This window comes from Notamacropus eugenii, chromosome 6 (genome assembly GCF_028372415.1).
Source record: "Notamacropus eugenii isolate mMacEug1 chromosome 6, mMacEug1.pri_v2, whole genome shotgun sequence".
Lineage (NCBI taxonomy): Eukaryota > Metazoa > Chordata > Mammalia > Diprotodontia > Macropodidae > Notamacropus > Notamacropus eugenii.
The window spans coordinates 330,813,196-330,838,653 of record NC_092877.1 but is presented as its reverse complement, the minus strand read 5'-3'; the positions used below and the strand labels follow the sequence as shown (position 1 = coordinate 330,838,653).

Genomic DNA, 25,458 nt, shown 5'->3' with positions numbered 1-25,458 from the left:
TATTGTTTTAATTTTCACATTTTCAAAATATTGCCACATTCCAATGATCTTCAGTAGTTTTTCGTTCATTGATGGTCTCCATCTTTTCCCCTCAATCGTCTTTGGCTCTGTATTTCCCCTATCTTTGTCATAATTTTCTAGTATAAGCTATCTGATTCCATGACAGCAAGCAGAATGGTAACAAACAAGACGTGTGAGCAGGTAGAAGCAACGCCAAAGTAGTTTTAAAATTATACAGGAAAAATAAACTACCCAGTCATTACAAGGACCTACCATTAACTGTGTTTGTCTCTTTTAAGTCCATAGATACTTGTCTGTTGTCTCCCCCACTAGACTGTGAGGCCTTTGAGAATAAGGGCTGTTATAGACTTCCTTTCTAACCTCAGTGACACATCCTAGATGCTTAATAATGCTTGTTGGCTAATTTGCAAATAAATCAGACACAATTGTTTACATGGCCTTTCCCAGCACTTAACACAGTGCCTGGCACACACATAGTAAGTGCTTAGTAAATGTTTACTGGTGGATTTCTCCTCTTATACATCTCAGGAAAAAGAGAAAAACTGAAATTAGGTGAAAAGGCTTCTTCACAGGAATCCAACTCTTCCCCCCCTAAGTATTTAAAATTCTTCAGTGAAACATATTACAGTTCCATTTTATTATTCAATGAAATTTAGAAAGGAACATCTCGTAAAACTTAATGTCATTGTTTTTCCTCTCAAATACATCCTAGTGCATGCTTCTAAGTAACTGCGCATTAATGTCTCTCAGTTCTGAAATACTGTACGGAGCCCACTGGTTGTTCCTCTTGTTTGCTTAAATAACACCCTCATTCCAATATAACCTCAGAAATCATCCCAAGTGTTTCAGGTCAACAGAATGGGAAGGGAGGTGGGAAGGAACTAAGGAGTGGGGAGGTAAGTGGAGCTTTCCTTATTCCAAAGATATAAATCATTTCTGTTTTAGGGCAAAAAAAAATGCCTCTTCTTTGTATCATCACATTTGGTGGGCTTTTCCATATTTGAAACTAGTGTACTGATGTAAACAGTTAGTGCCAACCTCTCGTACTTTCCCTGGGTCTTGAAAAAGCTCGTTCTGTTCCTGTTGGCTGTGAATCTTTGTGGTTTTGGCCTTCCTGAATATACTTGACTACCTTCAAAATAGTTTGGATTGCTCGGAATTTCTTCACAAGTTTTAAAAATAGCTGTTCAACTTTAGCGTGTGCACACCACAGAAGGGCTATAAATGAACTGCCCTTCTCTCGTCCTTGCATTTTAAAGCAACTTGGGCCCTTTATTCTTTGCTCTTCACGCTGTATGCCATATTTAAATGGATGCCATTTGTTATTGCCTAAAATAGCTTTAGTTTGCCCATAATCTTAGAAAAACAGCAGACAAGCTGATTAAGTAAGTGATTCACAGAGGAAATGCCATGCTTCTCATTGGGAGACCCTTTTTTATGCTCAGAATAGTTAACATATGGAAAGCATGGCTTAAGTTTGAAAAAAATGCATTTAGGGATTTTGAAAATACTCAAACCTTTCTGAGTTCATAGAGGGTATCCTATGAAACATGTTGATCAACTACATCTATGTAAGAAACTTCTTGTCATTATATATGCTCTAAAATGGCTTTAATTTTGGTTAGTTTGCGTACACAGCATCCCAGATTAAAACATAACTACACAATTTATCTAGAACACCGAAGTAAATAGAATGGGCAGTTGGAGTAAATGGATCTCACTTTACTCCATGAATGTAATTTATCATAATATCAGTAATATTTCATAACTGAATTGAGGTTTTATTTAAATAAAATAATAGATATTGAACATTATTAATATGTCAAAAATGTTTCATAAAAATCTCTATAAACACCATGACAGAGAAAAATAGCTGGAAAACCACTGAAAAATTTGGAGTACTCTTCATTGGCACTGTGGCTGAATTGCAGAATAGATTCTGGCAAATAAACTGCTAATTTTTTAAATAGCTCACTATGCCTTTATAGAGAGTACCACATTCTTCTGACTTTTTATAAGACACAATGTATATTTTATTATATTATTAATTATATATAATAGTATGTTATATAATACAATATTATAATAATATCTAATAATTATGTTATATAATGTTATATAGTATATTTATTATTATAAGATACAATAAAATGAGGGCTGTTGAAACAGTAGGTGTATAACTATGGGCTTAGTACATACCTTAAAATTTTTGCTAGGTATGTCTGTGTGAAAAAACAGCCAAGTGGATGATCAGCTATAGCTGTGTCTTGATGTACCCTAAATTTAAAATGTCTGCTCTCCTAATTTGTCCTCAAAGTATTATAGAGTATGATTTGATTGTCAGATGAATTTAAAAGGGAAAAAAAGGTTCCTTTTGAAGAATTCTCATACCAACTTCTTGAATTTCATGGAGAGAAAATAAACGTAAAAGTGGCACACTGAGTTTCAGGAAGGAAGGCAGAGTGCCATGGATGCTCCACAAAACAGATGCAAACTACGAACTCTGAATTTGACTGGGCTGACATTTGACATTTCCCCCCAGACCACCAGCAGTGGTGATGATCCAGACAGGACAGGCTTGGGTTGGACAGAAAACTGCAGAAAAGTACAGCAGGCAGTTTGAGTGCTGGCATAATTAGTTGCCTTACCAAAATAAACCGGTTTCTTAAAAATAAATTTGTTTAACTTACTTTTAGAACAAATCCCTTTTAGAGGAACCAATCAAATATTTACTGAACACCTACCATGTGGAAGGCTCTGGACTAGGTTCTGAGACAGCTTGGGATGTAGTAGAATTAGTCAAGTCAGTTAATAAGCATTTATTAAGAGCTTGCTAAGCACTGGAGACACAAAGAAAACTTAAAAACAAACAGTCTCGGCTCTCAAAGAGCAAAAAGTCTAATGGAGGAGACAAACAACTATATCCAGGCAAGCTACATACAGGATAAATTGGAGATATTCAGCAGCAGGAAAATACTGGAAGTAAGGGTGATTGGGAAAAGCTTCCTGTAGAAGGTGGGATGTTTGCTACTATAAAAACACCTAGCATCTAAGCAGCTGTGACCCCAAAAGAAGAACCTATGAATCAAGTGAAACTTGGGGAACATCAAGTCACCCTATTGCTAAGACCTGAAGAGACAAAGTAGAAAGGTCTGCTGTCCAGTGGTTAGATCGCTGACTTTTCATCTCTCCTCAACCATTCTGGTTACCTGAGGTGATATCACTTTTGTACATATTAATTTGTCCTCCAATTTCTGTTGTTTCACTTTGACAACCTGTTCATTTGCCCTCAATAATTTCATTTTAGCAAGTATTTTTTTATTTTGGTTGTGTAACACTAGCAAGACAAAGCATACAAAAACTTTATTATAATTTTTTTAAACAAAAATTTTTATCTTACTATCTCTATTTTTTTTGCCTCGTGGATTAAAAAAATATTCACTGTATCCATTGACATCGCTTGAACTTCCGAGGTGTTCAATTTTTGTCCTTCTAGCACTGAGTGCCAATTTAGCAAATAAAAGAGTCTCCTCTTTTCTCAATAATCATTCCGATCCTCAAAACATCTCCTAACATAGCAAAACACACATCTAAAGGTTTCATCAGGCCCTTGCTAAAAATGAATCTACCAGTCTAGATAAAATAAGACCTGGTCTTTTTGTCTATACCTCAAATTTCTAGCTTCCTTGAATTTTGTGATGTGTTACCCAAATTCATCATTGTAGAGTTTCAGGATGGGCAAGCTATAATCAGCATTCTTTTTTAAAGGGAGGTGTGACTGGAACATGAATCTACATTTGGCATGTGACTGAAGGGGTCACAAAACCTTTTCCCTTAACATTAAAAGGGAAAGGAACAAGCATTTATATAGTAACACTTCTATGTGCCAGGGAAGCTAGGTGGCACAAAGGATGGAGCACTGGGCTTGAAACCAAAAAGACATCTTTCTAAGTTCAAATCTGGTTTCAGACACTTACTAGCTGTGTAACTCTGCGAAAGTCATTTAATCCTATTTGCCTCAGTTTCTCATCTGTAAAATGAGCTAGAGAAGGAAATGGCAAACTGCTTCATTATCTTTGCCAAGTGAACCCCAAAATAGGGTCACAAAGAATAGGGCTCGACTAGACTCAACTAGAACAAATACTACATTTCAGGCCTGAGCAAATATTATCTCATTTGATCCAACATGAAAGTTCTAAAAGCCAATGTTAAATATTATGTTATATTATGTTATGTTAAATATTATGTCTATATATAGAGGCTCACTGAAGCTAAAAATGAAGAAACAGGCAAAATTTGTCTTTGTCACCCATCTCCTGATGACCTCTCCCTTTCTGTACCCATCTCTCCACCCTTGCAGTATCCTCATGCCCTCATGAGCATCCCAGTTCCCCTAAATGGCACTCTCCAAGATTTGTCTATCTTCCCCTTGTAGCACTCCATGCTCCAAAGTTACCCTTTCCTGCCAAAATCACAAAGCAAGCAAGCGATAAACATTAAGAGCCTACTGCAAGCTAGGAATGCAAAGACAAAAAGGAAACAGCCCCATAACTAACAAGGAAAGCATGAATTATTTGCACTAAAGTATAAATGACTAATCATCCTTAATAAGTTGCCCTCCCAAGAATATTTGCATACTGAAATGTGCACACTGACATACTGAAACCCAAAGACTAAATTAAATTCCTTTATTAAGGTAGCCAAAGAAGCCAGTGAGAACTATATTTTTGAGTAAAGAGACCTTCTTGGTGCCCCTCAAAATGTGCAACAAAGGTATGATTTTACATCTACAGATATCAGTCACATACAATAAACTTGTCTGTAACTGAGTTTCCCAAAGCTTCCCTGAGCCCAGCAGTGCTAAAGACTAATAATGATGCCTACCATTACAACAAAAAGCCCTCAGCATACATCACTGATTCAAATTTGACACAAGCACATACAACAGATTATGAAAGAGATTTGTCTTGAAAGTGCATGTCAGTGTCATTTTAAAAATTTAACGATTTAAAATGCATTAGGGATGCATTAACCCTGCATCAAATCCTTTTGTAAGCAAAGACTAGCTCTGTAAAATGAATAATCATCTCCCCCTTTATCTGTTTTATAAATCCTGGTTTTCTTACAAGTTTCTTTTATTCAGCAGGTCATTCAAGAGCATCAGCTATTTCCATTAGCTAAAATAATATTCTATAATCCTAAAATTATTCCCTGATGTTTAATAGAAGTCATTTTTCCTGACTGTTTGGATTCCCTTTTCGAATATAAAATTTGAGGGCTTTGAAAAAAAATCTTTATGTTATTCTTTCCCCTCAAAGCACTTCACATTTTGTACTAGCAAAATAGTCAAGAGGCTGCCTTTCACTTTGATCCTTTCTGTAAAGTCTATTATTGTTCATTGTTCAAATGTACAGAGTTGAGGAGAACCCACTATGGTACATGGTAGGGATGTTCCCTCTCCTGCTGACTTTTATGCTGTAACTGGGTGGTACAGTGAACAGAGCATGGAATTAGAGACAGGAAGACGAGTTCAAATCCTGATTCAGACACTTTGCTGTTTAAGGTAAGTCATTTTACAGAGGAGGAAACTGAGGGTGAGAGGTTAAATGACTTTCCCAAGGACACACAGCTGGTATCGGAGGCAAGATTCCAATTCCAAGTTCAGCCCCATCTCCACTGTAGAACCTAGGTACTTCTGACAACATTCGTATCTCTCTCTCCCTCTCTCTCTCTCTCTCTCTCTCTCTCTCTCTCTCTCTCCCTCCCCCCTCTCTCTTTCTCAACATATATATATATTATATATGTATATATATATAACATATATGCATGTACATATGTATATATGACAAAAGCTCAAATGAGGTAATATATGTAAAGTCCTTTGACAACTTTCAGGTGCTATATTAATGTCAGTTATTATTCCAAACCTCTTCCTCCATTCCCTCCTTTCTTCCCATTTCAAATTTCATGTGAAACTATACACGTTTAGATACCCTGCAGTCACTGGAAGAAATCTCCTATATGAAACTAGGATAGCTAACCCCTAAATATAACTTCATCACTGTCTTTCAAGCCTAAAATAAACCTGAAAATTTCTGAATTTACCTAGTTTTACTTGCAGTATTATAGGTCAATGGGACTAGCTTTCTGTAGGTTTCCTTATGCAACATATAACTATAATAATTTATCTTGGTCAACTTGTATTGTTGATTTTGAAAGACACACTCATTTTCTAAAATCTGCTATTTGTGGACTTTTTTTTGCTAGTTCTTTTTACTTGTGTTTCCATTTCCAGACCCTCTGATATGAGAAGCCCTGACTCTATTTGCTTTGCTAAACTCAGATCTTTCATAATTCATGCTAGGGTGAACTGGATTTTAGAAAGATGCCTGCCTACCCTACTAACCACAATTCTGATTTCTGCTTTTTTTTCCAATTGAAATAGAAGATCTCATCTTTTTCATTTAGTTGGTAAGAAGGCAATTTGGACTTTGTAGGCTTCCTTCTCTTTGGGACATTTTTGATTGTACACAGCCTGAGTGAACAGAAGTTGTTAAGCCTGACACTGTTTAAAATTAGATATTATAAAGTTAATTTATTCTCCAGCAATAAAAGGAACAATTTGGGGGAAAATTCTAACTCTGTTCCTTTTTTAACCTAAACAGGTCTAGGACCTTGGGCATCAATATGAAGTGTTTGGTTGAGAATGTCTGATTACCACTGACAGAAAATAACAACAGGTTCCCAGCTGACTAAATGTATTTCTAATCTTTTGAAGGCTATGATAACTTCCTACAAAAAGGGACCCAAACAAAGAAACTCTCTAAGCATCAAAGCTATTAATTGTTGAGTTCAAATTCAGCCTCAGATACTTAGTAGCTTTGTGACCCTGGGCAAGTCACTTACCCCTGTTTGCTTCAGTTTCCTCATCTGTAAAACAAGTTGGTGAAGGAAATGGCAAACTGCTCTAATATTTTTGCAGAGAAACTCCCAAATAAAGTCATGAAGAGTCAGATACAAATGAAATGACTAAACAACAACATTCTGCCTTTTTTTTTCTTACTTCCCATCACGGGACCTTTAAATTCAACCAAGTTAGTCAGCTTGTTGGGCAATCAGGTGGTACTGGGAATAGAGTGCAGGGCCTGGAGTCAGGAACTTGAGTTGAAATCTGGCCTCCAACATTCACTAGCTGTGTGTCCTTGGGCAAGTCATTTAAGCTCTGCTTGCCTCAGTTTCCTCAACTGTAAAATGAGTTAATAGTAGCAACTACCTCTAAGGGGTGCATAGTAGGTGTTTAATATATGTACGTTTCCTTCCTTTATCCAATATTTTTGCTTTTGTACATGCCACTCTCTAGTTCCTTCTCAGTCAATCCCTTCCTTCCAACCCTAGCTCAAATTCAATCCCCTCTAGGAAGGCTCTTGTGATTGCTTCCACCTGATTTTTCATGCTTCTTATTACTTGTGTATTCAGATTGTGGTATATCACTTTTCACTTATTATATATCTTCATAGTAATATTCACGAGCTATTTCATGGCTGTTTGTTGCACTTCCCCAAAGAGATTGTGAGTTCCCTGAGGGTTAAGAAAGTATTTTCCAAATGCTCTAAATCACTATTGGTTAGAGAGATGCAAATCAAAACAACTCTGAGGTACCACATCACACCTATAAGACTGGCAAACATGACAGAACAAGAAAATGATAAATGCTGGAGAGGATGTGGGAAAGTTGGAACACTAATTCATTGTTGGTGGAGCTGCGAGCGCATCCAACCATTCTGGAGAGCAATTTGGAACTATGCCCAAAGGGCTACAAAAATGTGCATACCCTTTGACCCAGCAATATCGCTACTAGGACTATATCCCCAAGAGATCATAAAAATGGGAAAGGGTCCCACATGTACAAAAATATTTATAGCAGAACTCTATGTAGTTGCCAAAAACTGGAAGTCAAGGGGATGTCCATCAATTGGGGAATGGCTGAATAAATTATGGTATATGAATGTAATGGAGTACTATTGTGCCATAAGAAATGATGAACAAGAAGACTTCAGAGAGGCCTGGAAGGACTTATATGACCTGATGCTGAGTGAAAGGAGCAGAACCAGGAGAACTTCATGCACAGCAACAACCATAGTGTGTGAGAGTTTTTTCTGGTAGACTTAGATTTTTGTAATAACACAAGAACTTCTTACCAAAAAAAAAAAAAAATCCCAATGGAGGATCTCAAGGCAAAATGCCTGCCACACTCAGAGAGAGAAATATGGAAGTCACTCACATATTGTAGCAGATCATGTTTGTGTATGTGTATGTGTTTGTGTATCATGTTCTGATTTGTTATACGATTTCTTTCATTTATCTTAGTCTGACTACATAGCATGACTATAGTGAAAATATACTCAATAGGAAAGTATATGTAGAATCTATACAGAATTGTATGCAGTCGTGGGGAGGGAGGGGGGTAGTGGGGGGCAGGTGGGGGGGATAAAATCACAATTGTATGGCAGTGATTGTTAAACATTACAAAATAAAAAAAAAAAAAGAAAGTATTTTCCCTTGCTATCACAATGCCATGTAATAATAACACATTTACAGCAGTGCTTCACTCTAGACAAAGCATTTTCTTCATACACAACAGTGCGCATCCACTTAAAAACTGTTCCTACCAATGTTTCAGTTTGAATGAGGTTGGATAGTTGTAGTTACAAAGGATCAATGAAGCTGTGACCAGTTTGAAATAAGCCATTAGGTAGATAAATAAATAATCTAAGGAAAAGGTTAGCTGGTTCGGGGTTTCTTTCTAGCATTAGGGCCTTTCTCTCCCTTTCTCCTCCCCTTTTTGGATAGACTGACTTAGAATTCTCTCCATGAAGAAACTCCTGGGTTACTAACATACCTTCGGAGGAATTTCTTGGCATGGTGAGAGTAGGTGACTTCCCCAAGGTCAAACTAATAAATATCAGACGTTGGACTTGAACTTGATCTTCCAGACTCTGGGGCCCATGCTGTTGGCTAGACCACATGGGCCTCCTAAATTATCCAAGTGGTTGTGGTTTTTTCCTTTCTAATGCTTTTACTACAAAACTTTATCAGACAACTGAAGCTGACCTTCCCAAAGTCACCAGTGGTCTCTTAATCGCCAAATCTAATGGCCTTCTCTCAGTCACCATTCTTCTTGACCTTTCGATAGTATTTAACACTGTCAACCACCTCTACTAGATACCTTCTTCTCCCTGGGCTTTTATCATGCTACTCTGTCTTGGCTTTTCTACTTGTCTGACTGTTCACCATCAGATTCCTTTGCTGGATTATCACCCACAACATGGCCCCTAACTGTGGGCGTGCCCTCAAAGTCCTGACCTGGGTCCTCTCTTATTTCTCCCTTTACTCTCTGTCTCTCTCCGTCTCTGTCTCTCTCTCTCTCTCTCTGTCTCTTTCTGTCTCTCTCTCTCATACACAATAACCTCATCAGCTCCTATGGGTTTATCACCTCTATGTTGTTGATTTCAAGCTCTACATTTTACCAGTTTTTATCCTGATTTTCACTCCCATTACCTAATGAACATTTCTAACTGGGCATCTTATAGATACTTCAAACTCAACATGTCTCAAACAACTCATTCACTTTCCACTCAAATTGGTCTTTTGAACTTTCCTGTTTCTGTAGATGACATCACCATTCTGCTAATTATTCAGTTTGGTGACCTTGGTGTCATCCTTGACCTCTCATTCTCAACTCAGTTGCCACATCTAGTCATTTCTATCTTCATAACATCTTTCCTTTATATCCATTTCTCTCTACTCACACAACAACAGTGCTTGTCCAGAACCTCATCCCCTCTCACCTGGGCTGTTTGCATTAGTCTCTTACTTGGCTTCCCTGCCTCAAATCTCTCCTGTCTCCAATCCATCTTCCACACAGCCACCAAAATGATTTTCCTAAAGCACAGATCTGACCATCTTATTCAATAAACTCCAAAGGTTCCTTCTCTATTGCCTCCAAGATCAAATATAAACTCCTTTCTTTACAATTTAAATCATTTTATAATATGGCCCCAACCTACCTTTCTAGCCCTACTACTCATTACTTCCTTTCATACACATTGTAGTTTGGTTAATCTGGACTTCTTACTGTTGTTCATACCCGGCACTCCATCTTCCACCCATGCTTTGGCACAGGCTAGAACATACTCCTCACCTTCATCTGTTAGAATACCTGGTTTCCTTCACGGCTCATCTGGAGCACTACCTTCTACATGAGACCTTTGGTGATCCACTCAGCTGCTAGTGCCTCCCCACCAAAATCACAGCACATCTGGTTTATATTATAATATATGTACATGTTGCTTCCCTTGTTTAGACTGTAAGCATTTTGAGGATTGTTTGACTTTTGTCATCCCAGTGAAGTGCATGATTCTTGGCATATGGTAGCCACTTAAGAAACAGTTGTTGATTGTGCAATGACTAATTTTGATAGACTTAGCTCTTCTCAGGAATGCAATGATCTCAGACAACTCCAAAAGATTCATGATGAAAAATGCTATCCACATCCAGAGAAAGAGCTTTAGAGTCTGAATTCAGATCAAAGCATACTATTTTTGCTTTTTTTTTCTTTCTCATGGACTTTCCTTTTTGTTCTGATTATTCTTTCACAACATGGCTTATGTGGAAATATGTTTAATATGATTGTACATATATAGCCTATATCAGATTGCATGCTATCTTGGGGAAGGGAGAGGGGAGAGAGGGGAAAATTTAGAACTCACAATCTTATAAAACTAAAAATTAATTAGTTAATTAAAATAAAAATAAAAATGACATATAAAAAATGGTTGTTGATTGACAGACTGAAAAACCATAGCAGGTTCTCTTTTGTGGTCATATCACTTTAAACGGATACTTTTGTATATAAGGCAAAGGTAACAAGCCTATATAACAAGAAGATGGTAAAGTACATGAGATGAAAGGTCATTTCAGATCCTTCTGCTCCTTTGGAATTCACATGCTACCCATAAACTGTTACTACCTGTTCGTATTTGTGGTTTCTCTTGGATCTATACATTTGGCAATGAACTTACAGATGGTTATTAAGATCTGTAATAGCCTCCATTGCTATACATTTACTTCAACAGTCTGGAAAACCTGGATTTCAAAAAGGTTTTCCTGAGTCCTAGTTAGATGTTTGATTTCCAAGCTGTTGGAAGTTAATATTAATTCTTCTGTATACACAATGTATACAAGCGGTAGAAAAGAACCAAAGAGTCTTTGGTCCTTTTCCTACAGAGTTCATTGAGCGTGCTCCATCCAGCAGCACCAGCTTCCTAGAACAAGTCTGGCATGTGACCATTGTTGGACCTACTATCTAAGTATCACTGGTCCTCCAAAACTACGCCAGCTAAAGAATGAGAGAGAAAAAAATCCCTCAACCAAGAAAAGTTTGAAGGTTTTCATAAAGAATTTTTATTAGGAAACTAAGAAAAAGCAATAACAAAAAAACCCCACATAATCAGAGATTTTTAAATGTCAGTCAGTCATCTAGCATTTATTAAGAGCCTACTGTATGCCAAGAACCGTGCTAAGCACTGGGGATGCAAACAGAGGCAAAACCGTAAAAATAATGCATAGAAACACATACATGGGTAAAGTGAAATTTATGAAATACAGTTTATTTAACCATGTTTTACAAAAATCTAATCTCAGCTACAACTGCAGTAGATGTTAACCAGAGACTTAAGAGTCAGATAGAAGAAAGAGGATTGAATTTAGAGTCAGAGGATGTGAATTTAAATCTTGTCTCCCTGAATCTCCCCCATTCCTACTTGACCACTCTGTCCATTAGATTGTGATCTCCTGGAGGGCAAAGACGGTCTTTTGTCTTTCTTGGTATTCTCAGCACTTAGCACAGTTCCTAGTACACATTAGGCACTTAATATATGCTAGTTCATTCCCTGACTGACTTGTGAGTTTTAGCATACTAATAAACACCTCTAGATGCAGCTAAGTGGAGAAATGGATAAAGCACAGGGCTTTGAATCAGGAAGACTCCTCTTCCTTGAGTTCAAATCTAGCCTCAGACACTAGCTGTATGATCCTGAGCAAGTCACTTAACCCTCCTTGCCTCAGTTTCCTCATCCATAAAATGGGCTGGAGAAGGTAATAGTAAACAAAATGGCAGTAGCTTTGCCAAGAAAATCCCAAATGGGGTCCTGAAGTCAGACATGACTAAAAACGACTAAATTGCAACAAATTTCTCTGGGCTTCAACTGCAAAATACACAGGATGTATTATATGGTCTCTGCAACTCCTTCTTGCTCTGAATTTATGACCTTAAGATACTTAAGCTCCTAACCCAAAGCAAATTTGAGTTGGCATGGCTTCTAAGTCTGATGGGAGTAATTCTGTTTTTCTCAGTATTTTCTCTGAGTTCACAGCCCCAGCCACAGACCCTCTGGGTCTGTGGTACACTGTACTTGTCCCTGGCCACCCTGAATCCCTTGCCCCCAGATGTGAAAACCTCTATCCCATGTAGACTAAAAGACCCCTCTGTTTGACTTGTGCTGTAGTGTGACCTGATGGGCACTTCCTTCACCCAGCTTTGTAAACCTTAAGGTGCCATATAAATGTTAGTCCTTTGTACTAACTCAGAAAACCACCAATGTGTAATTTCCTTTTCCTTCCTATTCCTTGGGTTCCCTCAGGTAAACTTTCCCCAGGTCCCAACTGAGAGTTTGCCCAGGATCACAACACTGAGTGCCTTCTGATTCTATGTCTAAAGTGATTTTTCTTCTTCTTATAATATCCTACCTGTCCAGTACACATCAAGTCAATGAAAAGTTCTGTTAGAGATTGTGATGTTCCAAAGTTTTCAATCATAGAGCATCACTGAAAGAATATTTGTGTTAAAAAAAATCAGGTCTGAATGTTGAGTAATTTTGTAAATAACAACTTTGGCCACAGAGACCACCTCTCTCTTCTCAGTAGAGGGGTGAGAGATCATGGGTGAAGAATGCTGTTTACATTGTCAGATGAAGCCTATGGTGGTTCATTTTGCTTAACTGTTTTCTTCTTTACAGGAGAGCTTATTTAGTGCGAGCAGTGACATATCTGGAAATGAATGATTAAAAAAATGAAGCTATCAATAAAATATATATTTTTAGTATAAAAACAGAAGGACAGACTTTTAAAAAAACTCAAGAGTTGGCTTTTTTTCAAAAGAAGTATATATTCTCTATATTGGTCTGAAAAGAAATGGAAGATTCAAATCTTAATTCTGTCACTTAATACATTTCACTGGACCTCATTTTCCTTATCTATAAAATGAAGGTTAAGTCCTTGATGACCTTCAATTCTAAACTTATAATTTATTTAAACTATGGCTTTCTGTACCTTGAGGACTCTGGGGTACAAAGTACAAATGATTTGTCAGAAGTGCTTCAGGCTTACAAAACAAAACTCTCAGTCCATTTTCATAACCACATTTAAAAGATAATCAAATAGCTAAGTGATATGGTCACAGAGTTAGCTATAAGAGTTAAGCCAAGGGCATTAGAAATGAACCAACTTCTTTGTAACATCTTTGTAACATTTGCTGTTGGATTTTGTGTGTGTTTTAACTAACTCCTTCTACTTTATAATTATTTCATACAAATGTTTACCATAACATAAACTAACATAGGATTTGAATCAATCATACTCAGTTCTTTTCTACTTAAACAAAATCTAGAGGAAGAAAGTTTACATCTATGTGATCTTTCCCCACAGCTCATTTTTTAGTGCCTCTTCCTCATTTCCTACATACAATCCAAAACAGCATTTCTTTCAGTAGGCCCAAGGCAGCAACAACTTTAATTGGATTTGTCGATTTAGCTAATGGACTTCTTTATAGATACTTTCATTTGCTATATTTTCTTTTTTTGTTAGCAACTTAACAAACACGAACATTTCAATAAATAAAGAAGAAAAAAGGTGGACTGGATATAAAACTATGCACTTTTATTGTGTATAGTTTGGGGGTTTTTTTAAGTATATGTTAAATTTAGCAAAGTAGTAACAAAAAACCCAGGCTTGTCTGTGTTCCTTTTCTTCTGCTTTCTTCAGTGTACATTTTTAACATTTCATTGACACTAGGTTCTCTCTTATTTTAAATCTTATTAAAAATGGTGCATCACCATTGCTACCAACAACTCAAACCCCTTCCCAAAAAAAAGCCCTCTCTTGTAACAGGTAAGTAAAATCTAGTGAAAACAAGTCACCACATTGACCATGTTTAAAAATGTAAGTCTTACTGGGCATCTTTTATCCATCCCTGTCTTCCAACAGGTGGGAAGCATGCTTCATCAGGCTTCTGAAGTCATGACTGCACTGGCCAGAGTTCTGAAGTCTTTCAAAACTGTTTGGCTTTGCATCACTGTGGTCATTGTATAAATTGTTCTGGATCTGCTCGCTTTAAAAAATTTTTCCTAGGTTCCTCTGACTCTATCCTATTTGTCCAACAAAACAGTGCAATACAATAATACTTTATCAAAGAATACTGACAGACAAGATATGTTACAATCAAAGCAGGGGAGACTACTACCACTACAACCATTCCCTTCCCCTCTCTGACTGAGCTTGATTGGGGTGGTTGCCCAGGACCTCCTACCCAAGATCTTCGAAAATGCCTCAAGACAGCAGCCCTGCCTCCAGCCTAATCCCACCATTTGTCAGGGGGGAGCAACCCCAGTGGAAACAGCCCTGGAAACTACCATTCCATAGTGCTATATAACCCCTTCCTCTTCTATAGCTGAAGTTTCCAAAGACCCAGAAAAGAAAGTTCTCACCACTGAGGTCCGTGACACATCAAACAACTTGACCTCGGAAATGGATATGGTTTTATTGATCGAATTGACCAACAAAGAAGGTGCTTATATGTCAGCTTTATCTCCTCTCTACACTCAGGCCAAACTGGATTGTTATCCAGACCTCTGGGCCTTAACACATGCCCCCTCCCCACAATGAATTGTCATCTGCCTCATTGTTGAACCATTTTATATGTATTTTCTCAACTAGAATGTGAATTCCTTGAGAACAGGAATTGTCTCACTTTTCTATTTATATGCCCAGCATTTATCCAAGTATTTTCTTCATCATAAGCACTTAATCATTCATTCATTACATTTTCATTCATTCATTACATTCACATACTACAATTTGTTCAGCTGTCCCCCAACTGATGGGCATTCACTATGTTTCCAGTATTTTGCTGCAATAACAACTGATACTATAAACATTTTTGTAACTATAAGTCTATCTCAGAGGTGGGGAAACTGTGGCCTTGAGGCCACATGTGTCCTCTAGGTCCTCAAGTGCAGCCCTATGACTTTTTCATAGAAAAGTTTGGATTCAGTTATAGGGCTGCACTTGAGGACCTAGAGGGCCACATGTGTCTCGAGGCCGCAGGTTCCCCACCCCTGTCTATCTTATCTTTCCTCTATCTTTGACCACATGACTATAATAATATGAGTTCAACTATATAATGTATCTTTCAACTCTCAAGTTCTGTGATTCAGTTTTCTTTTCTCTCTTTCCCTTATCTTTCCCCTCAAGGTCCAGCTGATGTCTCATCTCTCTGAAGTCCTTCTTGACCCTCCTTATGGAACTCCCATTTCTCTAAATAATTACATAACACTACTATCTGGATCAAACAATTTAGCACTTAATCATACATTATCTTGCACGATTTTTTTCCCATGTTAATCTTGTTTCCTCAACTAGGATGTAAAACCTTTAGGGTAAGGATTATAACAAAGTAAAAATGCTTCTTCTACATTCCCAATAGTTCTTAACATAGTAAATCCTCAAATATTACTGGCTTATTGCTTCCTTAATCAAGTTATTTAAAGAGAATTATTAAATCAATTCTTTGCTTGCTCCTAGGACATCCACAAAATGATTCTAAAATATGAAAAATCTGCACAAGGATCTGCATTAAAACTTTTACTGCCTAAACCCATATACTTATGAGATTTACTTCAGGTATCCCTTATTATAATACATCTTACTATAAGAATATATTTCTTAATATAAGAAGAACTGAAACATCATTCAAAGGAGCACTTATTTTGTATTGGCACTAAGTGAGTCGTTAGGGTTACTCAGCTAATATGGTTTGGCAACCAGAGGGACCTCAAAGTCCAGAGCTACCAGTTCAAGTCACTGCAGTATGAGCAGTCCATGGCATCTTCAAGTCCTGAGTTACTTTACATGCAGGAACAAGCTCTTCCTGGTCCGAGAATCCTCCCAAGCTCTACTTAATTCTTCTCTAAGGGTATAAAATTTAATCCCATCATAATTCATAATTAGTTGCCTCCATTCCCTAAGGATTTTAATGTCCTTCCAGTTTCCTGTGACCTAAAAGGATTATTCATTCACATATTGATTTCCTGAATGAAAATTAAAGTAAAAATATGATAAAACCCTTCCTTGCTTGAGTAAACCACAGCTATCTTTCTTAATCTGAATTTTCCAATTTCCACCCTTCTCATCTTTTTGCTCTTTCACTGACTGTGAGCGTTCAGACAAGCTCACCCCAAAGGCCTTTTGTTAAGCACTGCTTGATCTTATAATCCCAAAGGAAGAAGGAAGGAAGTGACTTGCTAAATTGCAACTTCCCTGTTAGCAAAGGGGCTTCATGGCTTTCATTCTCTGACCAGCAACACCCATGGCTCAATGCCTTCTTTGGCTGGTTGTAGGAGAGCATGGGGTCAGGTGCCATCTTGTCATCTGGCATACCTATGAGAGGTAGGAGTAAGGCCATGGCTTTGTTCTATCAAACCAAAAGAACATCTACCCGCTGAATGCACTCTGAAAGCAGTGCATCTCTACCTTCTCTCCTTGGCCTCTTGCATCTCTAGTATCTCTTTCAGTCAAGCATGGTGACTCCTTAAATGTTCTTCTCATAGGTGGACATTAGAATGACCCCAGATAATTTTTTTTCCCTTCACAAGCCCTGAAGACATCTTTCTGTTACCTAAAAGATCCAAGAAACTACAGGGAGAAAATACCAGGGACCAATGGGATAATGTAGGGATTATAGCCATGCTGGGCAAAAGAGAAGGATCAGCGCCCAAAGTGGATTGGAGAATAATAAGTATAGACAGAGAAAACTCAGAGCTATTCCATTTTTCATTCCTTCTGTTTTCTTTGTCAGAAAGAAGGGTCTTTCAACTGTCAATGACAAACAACAATAACAAAAAAAATGCGATGAGGGAATCCATACCAAGGATAAGTAGGAAAACAGTAAGAGAACACTTAACAGCCCCCTAGAATTCAAGCAGGCCAGTCTCACATGTGAACAGCTACTGCAAAGTGCTTAATAAAAGTTTAAAAGAACTGCCAGGTGTGGGTACTGGGCCACTGAGGCTGATCTTTGAAAGACTGAGGAAAATAGGAACGTTATCACATCGCTGAGAAGGCAAAATGTCCTAATTTTCAAAAAATGATAGTGAATAAGGTCTATAAACTACAAACCCTTAAGTCTAACTTCAATTTTAGGCAAAATTCTAGAATGTTAGACGTTGTGCTTCTTGATACTATCAAAATCATTAACTTCACTAAAAGTCGCACAAAGTCAGAGTTATTTGTTTTCAAACCTTTGGAAAGATGTGGACTCTGATTACAAAAGCTTATTACTACATGCAGAGGTAAGGTGACTCTCAAGAGGGTGATGTTTAAACAGATTATTAAAACTGAAAGATGAAATTGTTATATTTTTGACTGAGAAGAAATCCAATTTTGCTCATTGTTTTCATGATGACTTGTGGCTTTCAAAACTGGACTATTTTTTGGATATCTTTGAAAAATTCAATGATTTAAGGCTTGTTGCTTCCAGGAAAATACTGTAACATTCATGTTAAAAGATAAAATTGAAAAAAGTTAACATATGGAAGAAGAGAGTAGAAAATGGTTCTTTAGAAATGTTTATATAGCTGCAGATGATTTTAGAATTGAAAGTAACCTTCCCAAAGATTTAATTCTAAGAGTTATAATTGATCATCTGAAATGCCTGGAGACACAGTTTCAGAAATACTTCCCTTCAAATTTTGATTCTAAAAAACTAAGTTGGGTTCATAAATCATAATCAATTGAAATACAAAGTCAGTCATCTGCCATTAAAAGTTCGAGAAGAATTTGCCAAGTTATCAAGCGACACAGGTTTAAAACTTGAGTTTCCTAAAAAAATTATTAAATGAATTTTGGCTTGGGATCTTGATAGAATTTCCAACAATTTTTGAAATCGCCTTAAACATACTTCTGCCATTTTGTACTACATATTTATGTGAAGCAGAGTTTTCAGCATTTGACGATTATAAAATCAAAATATCAATCAATTCTGAAAAATGCTGAAGATGCTCAATGTCCTAAAGTAGCAAATATTCAGCCAAGATTTAATTTTTTATGTAAAAATAAAGAAGTACATCTATCTCATTAGTATGCAGATTTGCTTTTGTTTTTAACAAATGGTAACATTATGTATACCAAAGGATTGTTTTAAAATAAATTTCTCTATGACTTATTATCAGTAAATGCTTGATTCGTATACCTATTTTATATACCTATATACCTGGGGTTGTCTAAAATTTTCTTGGGGAAAAAAGGTATGGAGAGTCGAAAAAGTTTAAGAAGCCCTGAACTAGACAGCAGTACAAAACAGGTGAATTCAGACCCAAAGAGCAATCACTGATGGTTTGATATCAACTGGGAAGATCTCAGTAAAGTTCCCCAGGGATTTATGTTTGGCCCAATATTCTTTTTTTTTGTATAATTAATTTATTTGTTTTCAATTTTCAACAATCCATTCCATAAGTTTTAAATTTTCTCCCCCTCCCTCCCCAAGATGTTGGCCCAGTGTTCTTTAACAATTTTACTAATGACTTTGATAAAAGCATAGATAGCATGCCTATTAAATTTTGGGCAAACATGAGGAAAGGGATTAAGTATTTAGCCTGCTTGCTTTTCTCTACTCACCTGTGAGTTAGCTGCAGTTGTTATTCCTATTTTACAGATGAAGAAACTGAGGCAAAAAGAGTGGGGATACATGTTGGCAGTCAGTATCTAGAACAGCCTAACAAGATGATATTTAATGGAGTTCAAATAGGTATCTTTACAAGTACAAGATGGTGAAGGCATAATTAGACAGAAAAGGTCTTGAGGGTTGTTTTTAGTAGCTATAAAGTTCAACAAGTCACAAGCATTACTAGGCAGGCAAGAAAGCCAGTCTAAATTTGGGCTGTATCAAGAGAACCATGGTGTCCAGGACTAGGAAGGTAATAATTCTACTGCCCTTCGTTCTGGTCATACCACCTCTGAAATATTTAATTCAGTCCGCAGGACCACATTTTAGGAAGACTCACAGTAGGTTGTGGAGTGTCTAGAGGAGGGCATCCAGATGAAGGACCTCAAGATTTCCCTAGAAGGATCCATTAAAGGAACTGCACCTGTTTGGCTTAGAGAAGGGAAGTCGGGTGGAGGGGATGGATATCTTCAAGTATTTAAAGGATTATCACCTGATCTGCTTGGCCCCAAAGGGCTAAAATGAATGGGGCCAAATGATGAAAACACAAATTTAGACCTGATGCAAGGAAATCACACATCTTTTTAAATATTTTAGCATTAAAGTAGGGAAACACTTCTTAAAATCAAAGCTATCCATTAAGTGAAATAGATTGCCTCTGAAAATAGAGGGTTCCCCCTTCAAGGAATGCCACAAGCTGAAGACAACCACTTGTCAGGTATATTTAAGGAGATTCTCAACCAGAGATGAGTTGGATTCAGTGATAACTGAGATCCCTTGCAAATCTGAGATTATGGGACTCTAGTCTTGATTTGTCCTAGGCCTCACACCCTTCAGACATAAACTAAAATTACAGATGGGGTGGGAGAGTTAATGACTCAGTACAGTTAGTGGAAGTTAAGGAAAGAATTACCCAAGTACTGGAATTACCTATAACACCAAATCTCTTGTTTAAAATTCATGACTAACTCAACAAAAAAGGATTGTCTGGATTCACTTTGACACTATGGCATGGTCAAGCACCAGATGAAGTTTATGGTCCTTTTCCTTTACTACTAGTTAAGTTCCTATAATTTATGTAACTGATTTACAAGAATAAAAGAGAGATTGGATTTAGTTCATGTACAGCTCACTTAGGACTGAGTCTCCCTTGAACTGCTTCATTGTTGGAATTTAAACTCTGAACTTGAAACCAAAGGATAAAGCTTGTCCCAAAGTGAAAAAACAAAACAAAACACATTACTTTGCTCAAAGCTCAGTTTAGTGTGTTTTAGATATTGAAATTGTGGGATACTTAACCTAATTTTAAAAGCTGTAAAGCCCAATCCTGCTCCACATCCATCTGTGAAGTATACTGATGTTCAAGGCTTAGGGGTAGTAGGATCAGGACTGAAATCGAGTTCGTCAATTCTTATGGTTTTATTCAGGCTCTAAGAGATGTAAGTGGGGTTTTCTTGGCAAAGGCACTCTGCAGTTTACCATTTCCCTGAGTGACTTTAAGTCATTAAAACTTTTTTGCCTGAATAAAACTTATATCATCAAAATATCAGTCAACAGAAATTTATCAAACCCATCTTCTGTGCAAAGTACCATGCTAAGCTAAGCAAAATCAACAGCCTTTCTCTAAAGAGCTCACAGTCTAAGGGAGAGATAACAGTCAAACACCATACAAACAAGATATCAAGATAAAGTGGGGATAAGGAAAGACAGAGATGTGAGGGATTCCAGAAACCATTGAAACCAAACCCTCCATTTTACAGATAGAAAATTAAGGAGCAAAAAAGTGGGTAGAGCATGGTGTTTGGAGTCAGTAAGACCTGAGTTCAAATCTAGCATCAGAACCTTAGTAGCTGCATGACCTTGGGGAAGTCACTTAGCCTGTTTGCTTTGATCCTCTGGAGAAGAAAATGGCAAACTGTAGAGTGCCTTTGACAAAAAAACCCCACAGACAACATGGTCCACAGCAACACAAAACGAGCCACAACTGAACACCAAAAACCAGGTTTTCTCACTTTAGACTAGGTGTTCTTTTACTAAGCACATGGAGACTTAAATTCTCTAACAATTAGGTATTTTTTCTTCCACTACTGCTCTGGTTCATTCACATTTCTTGGCAAAACACTGATGGATGAAAACGTCAGGCTTTGTTTACTTATTTTCTGCTTTGACTTACCATCCCCTTCTCCCCCTCCACTTGGGTGGAGCTTAAAAACAAAACTTGCAGGGTGATGCAAGTGAGTCTTTTGAATTGTATTAAGTTTCTAAGAATCTTGCTCCTCTGAGCCAGTTTTCTAATTTGGCCTCAGGCTATGCTTTAAAATTCACCTGCCCATTAGTAAGGCTTTAAACCACCACCAGTTTGTACTGTGAGTCCTTTGCTTTCAGCTGTTTTCCGGAGCTTTCAGGTTGTAACCACACCTACTCAGGGCCAAGTCCGAACTGATGTGGCATATCCCATTTCCACCTCTCTCTATTTATAAAATCCTCAAATCCAAATATGAGCCAATTCCTTAAAACATCCAGATTAATGAACAGAGCTGTAGTTCAGTTAGGCTTCTTTGAGTACTGAAAATCCAGTTGTCCTTAGTTAATGAAAATGAATTTCAATTAAATTCAAGGTACATGTATGGAACTTCTGCCATGGGTTCATTTTCATTAAATCATTAACTATCAGGTATTTTGGTGATAGGGAGTTAAACTGCTTGTTTATTCCATCTGGACATTCTTTTCCTCTCTCCTACTCTATAGCAGAAGGGGACAGGGTTTGGAGCAAAGTGAGGAAAGGCACGATGTGGGATGGCACTTAGAGATGTGGGCCCACAAGTCACTGCGATCTAACATACTCACCTAATCTTTTAAAAAGGGGAACACACACACTCAAAAAAAAATTCCTATTTTTATAGTAAATCATGTGTGGCCACTCCTAAAAGCTGAGTGTTGAAGGGACAATCTTTGCATTAGGGGTGGAGTGAAGAAGAGGGAAGAGCCTTTGAATAGATGTGTCAGAGTTTGTTCTTGGTGGTGAAGGCTAATTGGGAATCTAGGATGGGAGGCAGAACATAATAAGGCCTTGAAGGAACCCAAGGGCCTTCTCTCCTTCACAAACCTGCCCAGGCTCACCTCCCAACGTTCTCATTTCTATTAATAGTACAACCATCCTCATAGTTACCCCAAATCAAACCTTCTCAGACCTTGCTTGGAGTCTTTCATATTCACTTCCAAGACTCAAATCTCAACAGCCTTTCTCCTAATTAAGCAATTAGGTAGATAAATATAGCATTTATTAAGGCTTAGTCACTGTATTAAGCCCTGGGCATACAAAAACAAGTAAGCAAGAGAGTCCCTGCTCTCAAGGAGTCCACTTTCTGAACAATTCAAAGCATAAAGGGCAGCTGGAATGGGGAGGCCACTGCAGGGAGAAGACTGCCAATGTGAAGACCGGTCCTGGAAGTGGCTTGGATTTTTTTGTTTGTAAGCAAGATGGGGCAAAAAGAGCCCAAGATTCAAAGGAAGATCCAAGGTTTCATTCAGGGATGATGACTTCCTTCAAGACTCAACTCAAATCCAACCTTCTGGAGGAGGCCTTTCCTGGTACCCACCCCACTGCTAGGAGCAGCTAGGTGGTATAGTGGATAGAGTTCCCAGTCTGAAATCAGGAAGACATCTTCCTGAGTTCAAATCTGGCCTCAGACACCTACTAGCTGTGTGACCCTGGGCAAGTCACTTAATTCTCATGGTCTCAGTTTCCTCATCTGTAAAACGAGCTGTAAAAGAAAATGACAAACTACTCTAGTATCTTTGCCAAGAAAACCCCAAACGGGGTCATAAAAAGTCAGATACTACTGAACCAAAACCATTGCACTCTGATATTACCTTCCATTTTACACTTATATCTTATATGTACAATTTTTTGTTTCTCCCATAATATGAGCTCATTGAGGGTAGAGACTGTTTTTGCCTTTCTTTGTGTCTCTAGCACTTAATAAATCCTTATATGGTAAGGACTTAATAATTATGTTTGTTAACTGATTGAGGGCCAGAGTAGAAGCAGTGCAGTGAGCAGACTGCCAGCAAAAACTGATCATCCATTTCTCCAGCAGGGATCATATCACCTTTTCATCTCTGTACCCCCAGGGGATTTAATTGATTATTGGAATCAGTCAAGCAGTAACTCCAAAACTAGGATTGGATTAACTCCAACTCCTCTACCGAGCTCTGTCCTTAGGCTTAGCCTCCAAGAACTTCGACCAGCTAAACTGACAGATAATGTGAAGTTACAGGATGGTCAAGTTATTAGAAATTTTTATTTTACTTCAAGCAACTTAAAGCAAAATCCACTGGTTAAGATTATCCTCTACCCCCTTCTTTTTCCGTGATTTTTATTTCATTTAGTATAAGTCTAATTGAATGTTCAGGATAGAAGCAGTCAAGATTTTATATTCTTTCTTAAAGATGATAATTATTCCAGGTCAGGGTGGAGATAATTATAAGGAGATAATTACAATTACAATTAGTGTGTATTTCACATTAAATTATAATATACTTGATGAGTGACCTTAAAATGTGAAAAGAAAAAAATGAGAGAACTAGACATTAATTATTCATGTTAGCAAAGAACAATAAGATAAGAAAGAAAAGCTAAAAAGACAGAGCTAGAAAACACGTCCTTATTGAGATTCTATGGCCAAGGAGGATGAATTTTATATCCTCAAGCAATGAGGTCACCAAGCAAGTTGCCAGGGTAGCCAAGGAATCACCTTCCCAGAAGACAGTCAAGGTTGAGATTTGAGCCCCATTTACCAGGGATCAAGAAATCCAATCTCTCATAATGCCTGAGAACACTAAATTAGATGACTCAGTATGCAAATTTACAAGTAATCCACAGTGAAGAATTCTTTTCAGATTCCAAGGTAAGCAAAATGTTCCAGTCTGTATTGTTTGTTACATTCAAGAGAAATTTAGCCATGAGTTTTTAAAGATCTAGTTCCTCACAAAGATCATTTTAGCATGAGCAATTAAAAGTTAAGACTAAAACTTGAAGAATCCAATGAATATTAATCAAAGATTCAGAAGTAAGTTTTGCAAGACTGGCAATGACAGTAATAAGGATAACAAGATATGAAATATTTCAGATAATTGAAAACAAACCGGAAGTGTAGGCAACAGGTTGGCAGAAGAACATGAATATGGATAGAAAAGTTTACATTTGCATAATTAAAAGTAGCTTAATTTTTTTCTATGCAATCTGGCATAGAAAAAAATGTCACTCAAGAATATTTCGTGGAAAATAACTTCCCAGTAACCAAGATGAAAGGAGCAAACAGAATTCTTCATTATTTTAATTAAAGAATGCAGCAGTTCAATTGCCAGCATCAACTGAATATACACTGTGTTCAGAGGGCTAGATCAGGCCCCTAGGCAGCTGGGAGGCACAGTGGTTAGAGCTAAGACTTTGAGTCACAAAGACATGAGTTTAAATCCTGCCTCAGACATTCCCCATCTGTGTGACCCTTGGAAAATCACAACCTCTGTGGGCTTCAGTTTCTTCATCTAGAAAACAGGGATGATAACAGCATCCATCCCACAGGGTAAATGTAAGGATCAAATGAGTTATCATAAAGTGTTCGGTGAACATTGAAACATTGTATAAATGCTGACTATTGTTAGCTATTATTGTTATTATATGACAGACAATAATATCTAATCTATGTTAGCACATATCACCACTGATTCTCTGATCTGGTCTGTTAAATGCCTTAGGAAAAAAAACCACTTCCATTATTTCGAAGACACATCTTCTTTTTTAAATTAAAAATGGCATTACCCAACTTTAAGACCACCTTATTGACTAAACTTTGTACTGACACAAGTGCTGTGCTTTTCATACATCCCGGCTATGGGACCCTGACCACTGTTCTCAGCAAACCAGGCTACTTTGTAAGACCATACAAGAGTTGTTTCTCTGCACTGGCAGAAGGAGCATCCTTGAGTTCCTACCTCAATGGTATCACAAGTCTAGACCAAAAGGAAAGGGAAAAAAAAAAGAATATTTGAAAAGACTGAACTATAAGGTCTGCAAGTATGGATCTTCTATTTAGAGTAAAAAGGGTTTTAGAAATCATGAAGGCCACTGCCCTCATTTTATAGGAAACAGGAGCCCAGAGAGGTTCAGTAGACTGGTCTTCAGTCACAAAGCCAATATATAGGAGAAGTACAAGACTCGAACCCATACTACCCAAGGTAGCAAATTTCTCCTGCAGCCTGTCCCCCAAATAGAGTTCCAAAAATGTTTTAAGTAATTATACGCTGGAATCAGTGTATAATGTCCCTAGGGCACTTCTTTGAAAGGGAGGGCATTCATTCATATTCATCTATTTGTTAGG

General features: G+C 37.5%; 1 protein-coding gene across 5 annotated transcripts in view; it reads right to left on the bottom strand.

Annotated features, from left to right (window-relative positions):
* Positions 1-25,458, bottom strand: part of PLS1 (plastin 1) — a 166,232-nt gene that overhangs the window by 60,879 nt on the left and 79,895 nt on the right. The window lies entirely within an intron of this gene.